This window comes from Pezoporus occidentalis, unplaced genomic scaffold (assembly GCF_034315485.1).
Source record: "Pezoporus occidentalis ecotype Australia unplaced genomic scaffold, CSIRO_AGI_Poc_V1 ctg177, whole genome shotgun sequence".
In the NCBI taxonomy this organism is placed as follows: Eukaryota; Metazoa; Chordata; class Aves; order Psittaciformes; family Psittacidae; genus Pezoporus; species Pezoporus occidentalis.
In genome coordinates, this window is record NW_026913607.1 from 1,202,465 (window position 1) to 1,217,388 (window position 14,924).

The window sequence follows — 14,924 nt, forward strand, 5'->3', positions numbered from 1 at the left end:
CAGTTCTTGTTTCAAAGGGGAAGAGCAGTCAGTAAGAAGGGTTAACAACAAGAAGACCAAGTGACTAAATAAGGTCATTGATTTCCTGGGAAAAAAGATGAAACCTAATATTTTTTGCACACATTATTGAATAACATGGTAATTATTCTAGAATATAATTCTAGTAACATTTGACTGTGATCTGGTACCAAATGAGTTCTTACAGCTCAAAGTATACCGTGGCAGGTTTTGAGCGTCGTTACAGACTTACTGGTTGTACCATCTACTCGACATTACAGCCTAGGCTAGGGTAGTCAGTGGTGTGGTTTCTTGAGGCTGTCAGTGCAACTTTGGGAGGAAGTCCATGTTTCATTACTCCCTGCCAGGTAGGCACCCAGCAAATCACGAGTTGTAACATCAGTCATGCACATGTTGAAAAACCATGGAAAAGCAGAAGCTCTCAGGTACTTTTGTACCTCTGCCGTTGCTAGATATGACTTACATTTTTCAAAAATTAGTTTCCTGCTCAGTGCAGAGCATTAATCTTAAAAATGGAACTTACTGGCAGTAATTATAGAGTTTAAATAGCAAAATGACTGCCTGTGCTCTCTTCTTCCATGCTCTCCTTTGCAGTGCAGATTTCTCTAGGCAAGGCCAGGAAGGACAGAAGGTAGAATGGCCAGCATGACCTACTGCAGGAATATGCAGTACTCAAGATGTGAGTAATGATGTACTCAGCTGTATCGCTTTTGTATCATCCAACAAATTATCAAGGCAGAGGCAGAGTAGCCCTCTTGTCTGGTTTTGCTTGGAAGTTATTAGTGTAATGTCCATTCTCTTCTCTCAACACATCATCCACTTGTGGCATAACTGTTCTGCATGAGAATGCAAGAGTGCATGAGCGCCAGAATAGTTTTAGAGTGATCTTAAAATACTCAAAAGGATTTCCATCTTAAGGGGTGAAGGGATGGGAAACTGGTTTTAGTTCCTGTTTGAGATCTCCTATGTTATGTTTCATGCTAAGGTAAGAAATTGTAGGTATCAGAATGTCTAGGTACCACCTACAGACCTTACAGATTATTTTTGGCTTGAGGTCCTTTTCATACATGCCTTCCTCCTACAGTCTATCCTTTTCCCATCCTCCTTCCAGCTTTTACATCTTCACGTTTTTATCCTCCTCTCAACCATGTTTGTGGGCACCTTGTTCTTTACACTCAGACCCTTCCTAATTATGTTCCCTTTATCTCTCCTGGTCTTCTAATGCAAAAAGGAATATTTCTGAAATGTGTCTGCACATAGAGTCAAGCATTTCATTGTTGGCACACCATCCATTGACTTCATTCTTGTCTGGGTGGGAAGTGAATGTCTTCTGAAGGGGATCTGTAGGCCACCTGGGTAGTGAGATAACTATTTGCAACTTGTTATTCAGCTTGGAGTGGTGTCAGGCATTTCTGTGCAGGCAGATTTGCGAGCTGCCTTATGAACTCTTCTGAAGATCTTGTCTGGATGGGAAGGGAGGATGGTTGTGGGAGTCCTTGTTGATGATATAGCACTATGGATGTAGCTCCTTTATCTCCCATTGTTTTCAGCTTAATTGAATTGAAAGTACCCTGGATCTAGAGGTTCAGTGCAGAAACTGAACAGACAGCTCCAAGGAGGATCCTCCATAGCCAGCAGGTGAAGTTCATATGAAATTACACTTTCTTTTAGCCTTCTAAGAATATTTGAAAAAATTTGGTAATGTTCAATCAGTAACTGAAACTGGTTTTAGAATAGTGATTCCTATAAACTGAGATCAGAGAGGAAGAAATTACAGAACTGCAGATACAAGGACTTTTGGAACCATTGCTGAGTGATTTACAACCAGGGTAACTTTTGTTATAGCAGAACATCCCCAGCTAAAGGGAAAAATCAGGAAATTGCTTGAAATCCTATGAACTCACTGTTCTGTTTAATAAACAGAAGCCAAGCTTTTAACAGATGAACAGGGCTGTCCTGTACTTATGAGGACTTAACATTTCTAAGCATAAACAAACTTCTTTTTACCCGATATAAAATCATTTCACATCTGCTCAAAATCCCAATAATCTCAATTTATGCGTGGCAGCAACTGTCTTCTGGAAAGCAGTCCAGCAGAATTAATTGTGGACCTCCCTCTATCTCTGAAGCACATTTATTCCTTCCACCACTTCTCAAGCCTCAGAGTTCTCTTGCTGTCTGAGTATTTACTGTATCATGTTGAAGTCTGTCAGTAACCAAAAAGCAGAACTATGAATTCCAGCCCTCCTTTTGTAGCAAAGACATTGATATTGTGAGGGCTTTGGTCTTGTGAAATGTGTGGAATATAAAGGCAAATTTTTTTTGTGGTTAAAAATAACATATGAAACAATTCCATGACAAAAGTGACCTTACTGCGTAGAGGATCCTAAATAAGACTCTTTAAATGGTATCTTGTGCTAAGATAATTATGGGAAAAAAAAACAGCTTCACATGAATCGGCTGTTTTAAAATCTGAACTAGCAGGACCATTTGCTATTGTGCAGAAGACCTAGGTTCAGAATCACACACAAATCTTTGTCTTCTTAAAAGCCAGTAGGAGCTGGAGGTGGTATAAGGAAAATTATGGCCGTACTGCAAAGGCAAACAGAAGTCTATTTGTGATCTTGAGCTCAGTTTGCGTTTCCTGGGGGAAAGGTGTTAAAAGTAGATAATACTTCCCAGAATGGCCTGATGTCCGTAGTTGGATGAAAATTCTCTTTTTTTATTTCAAATTTATGAGGGTTGCGTTGGATATCCCAGAAAACAATGGATCGATAAAATCCTGTAAATCCCAAACACGTATGTAGTATAGCTTTACAAAAACAACTTACAAAACAGCTTTCCAGGAGAAGAAAAAGTCCACCATAATGACAGCACACTGACAGTGCAATAAAGAGGAATTTGTTACTCTGACTGCAGGCGTTGACAATGACCAGAGGGCAGATGCATAAAATAGAAAGGAAGAGCCTATGCTCAAATGTCAAAAAAATCTCCCTGCCACAAATGAAAGAAAAGAAATATGTTCAAAATATGTGTATTCTGTACAGGCATAATAATAATAAAAAAGCTAATTTATCTGAGTACAATAAATACTCCTGAGCTTGAAGCTGAGGATGCAGCATTACATAATATAATCTGTGTATAAATAAACAATTCCTTTCAAATTTTCATTGCCATGAAATAAAAAGAAAACTTTGCCATTGAATGGACAAGAAAGCAGCAACAAAGATGAAAATGAACAGCAAGTGAAGGGTTAAAAATGTAGGATTGTCTTCATGAGTAATATCTGTTGACAATATTTAAGCTACTGTTTGATTGCAGAAGCAAATCTGATTATTATAATGATTTCTTTTATTACCTAAAGAGGATAGTATCTACTCACAAGTATGACTACTTCAGTATGAAATTAATTTTGCAGGCATAAATTGAACCCTCAAACAAGATCTCAAGCCCACAAAGGAACAGCAATAAATTGAAAGCCCATTTGTTTTTCTGAAGTTATGCAGTTCTAAACAAACCTTTCTGTGCAGCCTGTCTGCTTTTTTGGTTTTTCCTTCTTTTCTATTGAATGTTTTTATAAGGAAGAAGAATTTTTGTTCTGAATTTTTCTTCCCCTGATTTTTCCCATATGAAGTTACAATCCTCTGATAGCTTGTATGAAGAGGATTAGAACACATCATCACTAATTGCAGATGAGGATTTAAAGGAGGGATGGGCATGAGAAGCGGAAAGATGAGATTGCCCTACCTGTCTTGATTCAGACTGTGTGGATGCTTTGTGTCTACCTCTGCTGCTCCAGGAAGTTAGCCTGGCTTCCACATCTGTCTTCATCTTATGGCAAGGGAAAATTGTTTTTCATTGAACATGATGAAAGACTAAGTTTTCTGCTGAAAGACTGCTTCCTTTATTGGACATTGGTCCTAAAGATCTGTTTCTACACAAAGTTAATTGTTTCAAGAAAGCACAAGAGAAGGAGAAGTTGCAGAGAGGAATCACTTCTAAACTCCAACAATAGCCAGATTGCAATTGTGGGATTGTATCTTCCTCCTCAACAGATTTTTTGTTGTTTCTATTAGACTGCAAGCTTCTGACTACTGTATCGTATCCTCACATATACCATACAAGTGTTTCCCCTGAATGTGGAAATAGTAATGGTAATGTATGCAAACCCTAACCATCTGCAAACATTACTGTTACTAAATGTCAGCAATGGGGAGCAATATGACTAATAACCTTAAAGAATTACATAACCTGAAAGTAGCAATGTAACAAAATTATATCAGCACACATCACCCTACTATGCTTCAGGACAAATCAATTATCAAACAGAAATCAAAGTAATGGATACATGCTTATAAGAATTTAAGGTCCCAGGCATTGATTAACCATGACTAAGAGAACTTCCTGTCATGAAGATAATTGTTGTATCATGAAGAACCTAAAAACTCCCATGTGAAGCCATGAACTACTTGGAAAGATGTGTTACTAGCCCTACCATTTTTTGATGTGTTGAAGTCTAAGGAGATAAGACGCAATAAGCAAGTCGGAATTGCTTCGCACTTCCCTGTATGGAATGTTCCTCAGTGAATTGTATAAGAAGGGGAAAGAAGTTAACATTAAAACGCCCTATTGTCTGCTTTTAAAAGTATTCTTTACTTTCAAAGCCTACTATCTTCAGGCCTTGTAACAGGTGACTCAGCAGTTTAAAAACAGCCAGAGGGAATTTAATTATCTTCAGACATTTAATGAAAACCAGAGTTTTGTAAAACTTTTCAGGACTTGTCTGTCAAACCTCGACAGATCAGGAAACTGAAAAAGACAATTTCTTAATTAAGACTGAAAAAGAGCTTGAAGTTAATTTTCAGATAGAAAGGATGAGTTTTTTTTTAATTGATAAAGATAAGGAAATATGCAGTGTAACTACTTCCTTGTGTAACCTATCTATTAACAAAGTTGTAATCAAAGTTCCACATCTTTGCTTGTCCCTCCCATTCCAAACATTTTTTTTTTAAGTCATTTGGAAAACTATCTGTCATTTAGTTAAGGAAAGAATCAAATCCCTCAGTTTTCTCAGAATGAAAGGGAAATAACAGCTTTGGTTACATTAAATAGACTTGATGTAACATGCTGGTTCTTGATCATCCGAACTTAGGATGCACATCAGTATTTCTTGGTGGAAGCTGTGTTATAAAATGATTTATTTTTTGTCATTTAATCACTCAGAGCATTTCTAGTGAGGAAAAGCAGGGATTAACAGACAGAGGACAGGGCCTAGGATTTTAAAATTTATATGCCCTTTATTGGCTGGTATAAATAGGTAGACTAAGTATGAGCAATGTTTTACATATCAAAATGCTATAGCTTTAAAGCAGGTAGCATTTTAGTCTGATATAATATTCTTTTACCAAAGTGACCATATAGCTCAAACTTTACTGAAAGAGTGACTCTGTTTTAATGTAAAGCTATTGATGATGCAGGGCTTAACATAGACAGTTACCAGAAAAAGGAAATCTTGCTGTGAACTTTATCAGTGCCTTTGCAACTGACTGGGAGACAGACAACTTTTCTGTTGGTTCATACTTACTATCAGAGTTTGGCATATTAGTCACCATGGCAGCTTACAGAATCCTGCTCATATTATTTGACTTCTTTCTTGCCAATGCAGGTGCTGCTGTCCAAATATCTTCTGGGGAAAAATTCTTGACAGGGCATAGAAACAGCCATGGATACAGCTGGGGTGCACTAATGGTACTGATTATATTTTTATTTTAGAGCAGGCAAATAAACAGCCTGTAAACCTAGCATAAATAGTCCTGGGACATTATCTTTCACTGCTGTGAATTGCTCTTTCCATTGTCTGATCTGCTTTTCAGCAATGCTGGGTGGGCATTGGAGCAAGTGTGAAAAGCTGTTGACAGGGAGGAGTATGAGAGTAGTACGGGAGCAGGATGTGCCAGAGCAACAGCTCTGCCTCAGCCAAAGCAATTTCTTACCAGTTTCCTCAAAGTTGCAAGAATGTACCAGAAAAGAATCACCTCTGCTACTCATAATGCTTAACAGAAAATGGATGTTTGTAAGGGCAAGTGCCATTGTAAAAGGAAGGAAGGTAAGATATGATTCGGGCAATCTAAGAATCTCAACTTCTACTCAATATTTTCAAAACTGGGCCCTGATGGATACAGCCCCAAAGGATGCCAGTTTCAGAGCTACCTTATGAAACAGATTTACTTAATGCTGATAACGCAGCCAAAGAATTGCTCTCCATTCTGCTAAATTACATTTCATTTCAGGACTCCAGTCCGAAACTATACCCAAGACCTTCATCAGTTTAGAAAAATGAGCCAGCAGTCTGGCTGAGCTTCCATCTCAAGCATGTTTTTATGTGCAGTGATAAATAACTTTTTAATTTTCTGCACAAAGGGCATTTTCTTCTTGATGTATTTGAGAACATTGTAGAGAATCTGTGGTTAAATAAGGAAAAAAGTAGGACTTCTTTTATGAAGAAATTAATTTTTGATGCTATTGAAATCTGAGAATTTTGAAAATACTGTGCATTTGTCATTTTTGCTTTGTACCTGAAAGCTGCAAAAAAGTAATTGCATTTCTCTGTGAAAGATGGTGAAGTGGGAAACAGCCAGCCTTCTTTTACATCGGGGACAGAAAACGTATCAAATGGAGAGACTACATATTTAGGTAAAGATGTCTGGATTATGCCTGAATTAAGATATATTTAAGAAAAAGCTTTCCAAAGTCTTTCACATAATTGTGTACTAAACCACATCTTTCTATCCATTAAAAGTACATATGCTTCACAGTGTTGTTTAGTTTAAAAAATGATGTGTTAGAGCTCTAGTGTTCAGTCTCTAGAGCCAAATACATAAAATGCTCTCCTCTTCCTTATCCTTCTCCAGCCCAGGGTGGCCAGCTTAGTGTTATGCATGTTTTTGATTAAAGATGAGGTATAAATCTGATCCAGCATGGTAATTACTATACTACATTGTAAGTCACAGACCACTGATGCTATTATTTATTCTTAGACAAAAACATTCATCCCCCCAACCTCCAACTAGAGGTTGCAAAACTGCTAATGGCTAGCCTCTTCCTATGAGTAAAAACTCCATTATTTCTCATTTGCTGCAGTTGCTGCGGGCCACCTCACTTGTGACAGCCAAGATACCTGCACTGTCTGCTGACCGTCCTCTGTGGAAAGATTTGAAATTTTCCACTGCTGTCTTTCACTATAGATAACTTAGATAACTTCTTAATGCTAAGGATGGTCACTTGCACCTCATCCAGTCTCTCTGAGCTTAAATAAAGGTGTGCCCACACACTCATGAGATCAGTCTCTCTAGAGAAATTATCTTTTATCCTTCTTAGAGTAGGTGGGGGTATCTGTGCACACCTGAGGCCATCTTGGCAAATTCCAAAGTAAACTGGATGGAAGACCAATGAATTTATTAAATGTCTTTTCTGAAGATTTTCCCCACTGTGAAAACCATTACTTTCTTTTTACTTCATTTTCTACAAAACCAGATGCTAACGTAGAATGGAAGTCTGCACATAAGCTAAAAAAAATTTAAAATGGAAAAAATGAAATTGATTTTAAGTACATAGTGTTCATGCAGAAGATCAGCTAAATCAGTTTTATACTGAAAATATGTATCTATATCCTTACATATAAGGAAGAAATTCTTCACTATGAGGGTGGTAAGACACTGGCACAGGGTGCCCAGAGAAGCTGTGGCTGCCCCATCCTTGGCAGTGTTCAAGGCCAAGTTGGAGGGGACTTGGAGCAACCTGCTCTAGTGGAAGGTGTCCCTGCCTGTGTCAGAGGGTTGGAACTAGATGAGCTTTTAAGGTCCCTTCCAACTCAAACAATTCTATGATTCTATCATATGTAAGTGCCCATACAACATTTTCTTTGGGATTAAGAGAATATTTTATTTTGTATTTTTAATGAGAATTCTATTACACTCACTCCATCATAAATTTTCTGCTATTGTTTATAGATAGTTCAAGAATTTGAAGCCAAATGACTTAATGCTGCAACATTTCAGATAAAAACTGTGAGGTAAGAGGGCAATATGTAGAATATCTCAGAGTTTCATATTCAAAGAAAAAAACATATTTAAGAAAGCTGGATGTATAATGAAAAGGCAAATAAGTGTTTCACGTCCTTATTTTCCTCTCTGAAATCTCAGGCTCATACTCCTCCCTTGGCTTCTGAAGACACAACTGCTTACGTGTCAGTCATGAGTATTGCTTCCCTTTCTCAAACACTTTTCCCCCACCTCTTAAAATAGTTTCCAATGTTGGAGCATGAAGCCAGAAGTGGTAAGGTCCTACCAGATATCACATTATCCTGACAGGCAAGTTAGGGAAGGACTGCAAGCATGGCTTTTCAGGAGGAAAACAGCAGTTTTACAATAGCAAATCCTGTAAGCAAAGAAATGTAAACAGGAATGATTCTAGGGTTTTAAGATGGTCCTTGTTGTCTGAAGCCTCTTTTAGCCAACATGGCACTTGTCAAGGCTTAGGCACCTAGCTGTGTGTTTTCAGAATGTGTGACCTGATAGTTGCTGTCACTGTATCTTACCTCATGAGAGGCAAAGGAGTCTGACACTGGCCCCAAAGTGGTTCCTATGAAGACTGGGACTGTTTTGGGACTGCCTCTGGCAAGTGCTGTCATCTCCATCTCCAACAGCATCTGATCTACTTCTGGGGACTGTAATACAAAGTGGACTAGCCTTATTTGAGTAGAAAGGAGTAAGGTGAGCCAGGATCTTCCCCTACTTTACTGGGCTTTCCGTTCTTGAGCTACTTTGCCGGAGCAAGAGGCACAGCAAAGAGATGCAGCAATGAAAGAGTGCTGGACAGAGGGATCCTGCTAGCCCTCAGCTTCACCATAACCTTCATTATAGAGGATTCTGCAGGATAAGAAGAGTTTGGAGGTGAAATGGTGAAGATGAAACAAACGGCTTATAACTAGCCATGGATTGCTATGTGTATGGCTGATAATGTGGTTAATGATAGTTTTGGGTTTATGCTTTGTGCCTAAGGAGCTTGAGAAAGTAGGGTTCATCCCCAAATACCACAGGACCCACATGGATGTTTGAAGGCTAGTGCCAGAGAGGGTTTATGCTGTGGGAGAAGTCTCTGCAGGGGTTAGTACTGGACACACTGACACCTGAGAGAGAATATGCTCACGGTTTGTCTGAGGTGGAGATAAAGTCTTTGACCCAGGGATGAGTCAGGTCTGGCCAAGGCATGGGAGGAGGAGGCAGAGGGAAGGATAGTAGTGGGGCAGGAAGGAAGATGAAGTGGGAAGAGTCACATTTGCTGCTCTGGCTGTTGCATGGAAAATAGGAGGGGAAACAGTGACTCCGTGCACACTGTGACTCTGTACTGCTGTGACAGCCAAACAGGATTTATGGGGCTCCAGCACTGGCATACTTGGAAGCTGAGCATGTAACTTGTAATGCCAGCTTAGTGAATGCCTATAGCTGATCTGAAGAGTTAGATTTATTATTGGTTGCTACAGGACCTTTAGGACTTGTGCTGACAAAAGCCACTGGCGTATGGGTGCTTTTGCAGGTGGAAGATATCACTGCACTCTGATTTAGGCTGAACTTCAGGCAAGGATTGCAGTTAAAGAGCTTGACAACAGGGTTTCAACACTTAGGTTTATTTTTGCCTCCTTTGTTTGGCAGGTTAAGGAAAGGGTTGGTAATAAAACAGAGCAGCTGGCTCCAGCTATGCAGGAAAGACTGGGAGGAGGGTATGTATAAGCAGGGGTGAGTGCTGGATGCCACCAGTAAAAGCAGTTTTCAAGGGAGGCTGCTAAGAGCGAGGAGAATCAAAAAGACTGGAAGGAATGGTGAGGGAGAAAAGTGTGAGGGAAGAGACAAAAGCCAGTTGCAGTTTCCTAGGGCTCCTTTTTTCATCTCTGTCCTTCCTGTCTTCAGTGTACATCCTGACTTTACGTCATATCCTCTCAGAAACAGTACACTACAAACTACAGATTTCTGTTATGTTTACGTAACAGAATATACATATTGATCTGATACCAGAATATACATGATCTGATACCAGAATATACATGATCTGATACCTGCTTAAGTGCCCTGGCCCTGGCTACTACAAATCACAAAGAAAGTGCAATATCTGTATATATCTTTGTATCTATTTCTATCTATGTCTATATCTTCTATACCTATACATATATTTGTATATAAGCGAAGTATTGAAATACCAAGAGTAGCCAGCACTCAATAAAAGCAGGGTTGCTTGTGGCTCGAACAAAAGGAGAAACAAGGTAGTCACAGTGCAGGTGACATGATACTACAGCTTGAAAACTAATTACGAACAGAATTTAAATAACATTTGGACGCAACAGCAGGAAACACACATGTTTAACAGGATTTTGTTTGACTGTTTAACCTCTTCATTAACACCAAAAACCAAACTCTGTCAGACTTTGGCTTTACCTGGTTTCTGTAGTTATACTTTTGCCTGTTTCATGCTTCAGAGCATTTCTTCTGCTGTTCATTTGTCTCTAGGGATACAGGCCTCTGTCTCTAAGTTCTTTTGATCTCCACTGTATGTGTCACTATCTCTTCAGCAGTCAATAGGATTACATAGCTATGAATAAGGCCTGGCATTCATTACTCTGCCCTGCAGGTTCACTAAAGAATCTGCAGGAGAGATCTCCTTACAAAGCTGGATGAAATTTGTTGCCAAAGACCTACAAACCAAGGAAGGCTTTTCTTTGTGATAACTGTAAAACATAAAAGCATAAATAAGTGGTTTTCAGTGTTTCGGGTATTGGTATAGTCTGAAGGGATATCAGTTAATAGAATAGGTCTCTCACTGCTGATACCCTACTAAGTGACTGGGACTACATAAAACTGAAGTGGCTTTACATCTTCAAAGATGTAATGACCTTTTAGGAAAGAGCTCTTTTTCTCTAGCATTTTATATTCTGTTTCACAATGGTTTTTGAATTAGCAAGTGAAGAGGGACAGAAGTGACATCTGTTTTAAAAGTCACCTTCTAATGTTGTATTTACTTCTATCATGATTTAAAAAAGCTTCATCCTGAATTTGTTTGAAGGGTTCACGGTCTGAAGAGAAGAAATGATTATAGGTTTATATATGACTATCACTGTAAAAGCATGATTTCTTTAGGATGGGGTTTCAATAACTTTGGACAATAGACAGTATTGGTGTCAGATTTTACATGGATGAGTCCCCCTGCTCTCCTCCTACACCCATTTAGACCTTTACATGGCAGAGACTTTTACATATGCATCTCCTACTCCTTAGTCTTGTTTCCACAGAATCTTATCCCATTAGCTTCTGCTGCTTTTTGTTATTATTCTTTCCTCTTCTCTTCCTCATTGCTTTCCACACAGCATGCAGTCCAACCTGCTGCCTGATGTTCTTCCAACAAATTACTGGTTTTGACACTAGAATCTGTTTACTTCCTCCTCTTTTTTTTTCTTTTTCCCCTCAATTTTTTTATAATTAACTTTTTTTTTTTTTCCCTGCACATGCTGTTCAAACCTCCTTAATAATCTCACTCTTCTCCAAATAAACTGATTTGTCTTCTCATACCATTCCAATATATGTATCTATGAGAACTGACTCTGTACTATGTCCTCCCCTCCCTGACTTTCCTTTCTATCCAGAGAAGGGTCAGACTTTCTGTCAGGACACTGAATGCATCAGCACACTCTGCAGCCTCTTGCTTCAAGGAGTTTGGCTGGCTGGGCTCAGAGCTCTGACATTTGTTGACAGCTCTTTTTTACTTGCTGGATGTTAGCTCCAGGGCTGTTGGTAGCTTGCATTCCCCAAAGAAAGAAAGATCCTGCTTAACCTCCTTCCCTATTCTTACCATTGATTATGATCTGTAGAGATTTCATTCTCATTTTCCAAATTCCTTTCTTTTTTTTTTTTTTTTTTTCTGATGGAAATGCACCAAGAACACACACTGCAATGTGCAGCGACCATGCTGATCTCCAACAGGATGTGGCTGTTCAAAGGGAAAAGAACAATTCAGAGCTGAAGGGCCTGCCAGTATGTGTACCTGAGTACCTAACTCAGAATTTCCCTCAGATTCCCTAGCTTGAGCACATTTTGTGATCTTGAAGCCAAAAGTAACCAGCAACACATGGAAACAGGAGATATATTGGGTAATATGGTACAAATCCTTGGCTTGTTTAAAATCAGTGTTTTGGGCTACATTGCTAGTCTACTGGGAAGTATGAAAAGAAACATGTTGGGTGTATCCGCCGGGTACAAGAGGCTACATGAGTGGATCCTGACAGCTTCCTACTTAGCAGGGTGGTTTTGAAGTGCTTAGATTGACTTAACCCATTAAGCAGAAAGATGTTTCATAGACCAGATGTTACACCATTTCTCACTCAAGAGAGTTGCTTCTGGTATGGCACTTCATCTTTTAAGATCTTAATCAATACTAATTGGTATATGATTGCCTCTAAAAATACTATTCTATGAGAAAAACTATTCTCTGATGTTACAGAGATTGATATTTGAGAAATCATAATGTACTACAGCCCCATGTAAATGACTAAATAGGTGATATTCCTGTTTTGTGTGTATCTATATATTGTTTTCCTTGATAGCTTATATTGTAACTCACACACCTGGAACTTCCACCATGTGTTTTAAACCATTCCAGAAGTAATGCCCTGCTAAAGGAGATCACACTTTTGAAAACTGTCATGAAAAAACATTAAATAAGAGATATAGCTTTTTTTCCCTTCTTTTTTCTTTTCACTTTGCTTTCAATCAGCATACTGATTCTGATCTTATGAAGAATTCACCCCTGCATTTAATATGTAAGGATGGTTTCATCTTTGGTCCATTCCTGTTTTGAAAAGGAACCCTCCTGCATACATCCCTAAGATTTCCTTTCAGCAAGCATTGTGATTACATACAACTGAAAGCAGAGATCACAGATCTTAGTAAACAAAAACAGAGGATTGACATAATATTTAAAGCTGGCTATGACAGAACTCATAGTTCACATCTTATTTTTGTCAGTAGCACGTCCAAGCCGCGAAGGCCATTCTTGAAAAATCACAGCTGTGGTATCTACAATAACTGAACTACAGGAAAGCTGCAGTTAGGTCATAATGCCTTGTCACTGCAAATGAAACCAATGATAATAGTTAGCACTACCTACTGATTTTGCAGCATGTTTTGTTCAGGAAAACCAATCCTAATTATTAATAGGATGATAAAATAGTATGCTAAATGCCTTCCCTCCTGCCCTGCGTGGTTGGCTCAGATAAGGAGCATGATGGTGTCGATCATCCACAGCTGAATCAATCTCATCCCTCCTTATGGTGGGCAAGTGCAGAGAAAGGTGATGGAATGGGCTGGGAGGGAAATTGGGTGGGGCCAGGTGGGGTTTGGAGGCCATTAGGGGAAGGGGAAGTTTCCAAAAGGAAGCAGGGAAGAGGCTAAGGCCAGCAATCAGCCTTTCAGTGGAGAGGAAGAAATTTTCTTGGCTTTCTCTGAACAGTAAGAGTTTGTGTTGTCAGTGAGAGCTGTTGGTCAAGGAGGAGGTGTTCAAATTAGTTTCTGTGCTGAAAGAGTATTGGGAAATCGATTTGGGCATTTTACTGTACCTTAGCAATCTAATTCTCAAAGTAAGTTTTATAGGGCTTGCTGCCAATTGTTTCAAACAGAGCTTGAAAAATGTTCCTGCCTAAGGTAAATACTGGCAACTCCAGAAAAACACAACTGCTGTTTCAAAGCACTTACGTAAACATATGTTCCACATCTACAGTTATTTGTTTTACAGAATTTTTTTTAAGTGCTATTAATGGTTTGGGAGGCTTATACCAGCCTTCTGTGTGCACAGGCAATTCGACCACAAGTATCTGATTTAGAAGATCTGCAAAGCATCTACTTTGCATGTTTGCAAGCAGTCCAGGACGAATTGTTTGATGATGCTCTTACAGACATAGGCTACATGTGGGAAAATGATAGATGCTATGGACAAATGGGAGTATTTCAAATGCTCTAAGTACTTGCAGTATAGGTAATATGATGTGAGAAATGTTCAAAGGTCCAAAATGTTGTCTCATGTTAAAGGTAAGCGACTGGTTTGTTTGTTGTGTGGTTTTGTTGTTTTTTATTTTTTTGTTCATCTTTTTGTTTTCTTCATCTTGGGCTGAGGTGGTTTGGCTTAGGCTGAGGGAATTGGAGAGCAGTTGCTGCCCTAGCCCTGGGAACTGAATTCTGGTAGGCAAGCTGGTACATGCTACTTGCAGCCTGTCTCTTGCTGCAGCCAGCTGATGGGGCAAACTTTGGGGCACTAAAGTTGAATGCTGAAAGACATTCTAGATTTAATCTCACAGGATTCAGAGGAAGGAGATAAGAAAATTGGAAAACGAATTATGTGTCATAGGCAAAAAAAAAAAACAACCTTCTTTGCTCTTGGTAGGTAACCAAAAGAAATTCTAATGCAGATGTTTAATTACAGTATGGGTGTCATGCAAGTAAATTTTTTTGGCTGTACCACTGCTCCAGCAATTCAAGGACCTGTAGCACAGGCTTGTTTTTCTGTTTGCAGCAATCCCTGCATAAAGTGCTCAAACTCTGTTTAAAAACCATGCCAGTTCCTTGTCTCAGCTGCTTTGGCTTGAAGGCTGATCTAGATTTTCATGCTGGTAAGTGTGAAAGCACTTTCTACCCCCAAGTTCTACATTCAGTTGTATTTACTTGTATACCAGTTTGTATTTACTTGAACCGTTACTGATGTTACCTTTGAAGCATCTCTTACTTTCATATTTGTCCCTTCTTAACTATGTTTTATCCATTCCCTTAATCATCTTTCTATTCTTCCTCTGTACCCTTTTTAGCTTACGTGAG

At 39.0% G+C, this 14,924-nt stretch overlaps 1 protein-coding gene across 1 annotated transcript in view; it reads right to left on the bottom strand.

Annotated features, from left to right (window-relative positions):
- HTR1F (5-hydroxytryptamine receptor 1F) overlaps positions 1-14,924 on the bottom strand; it is a 110,308-nt gene that overhangs the window by 63,340 nt on the left and 32,044 nt on the right. The window lies entirely within an intron of this gene.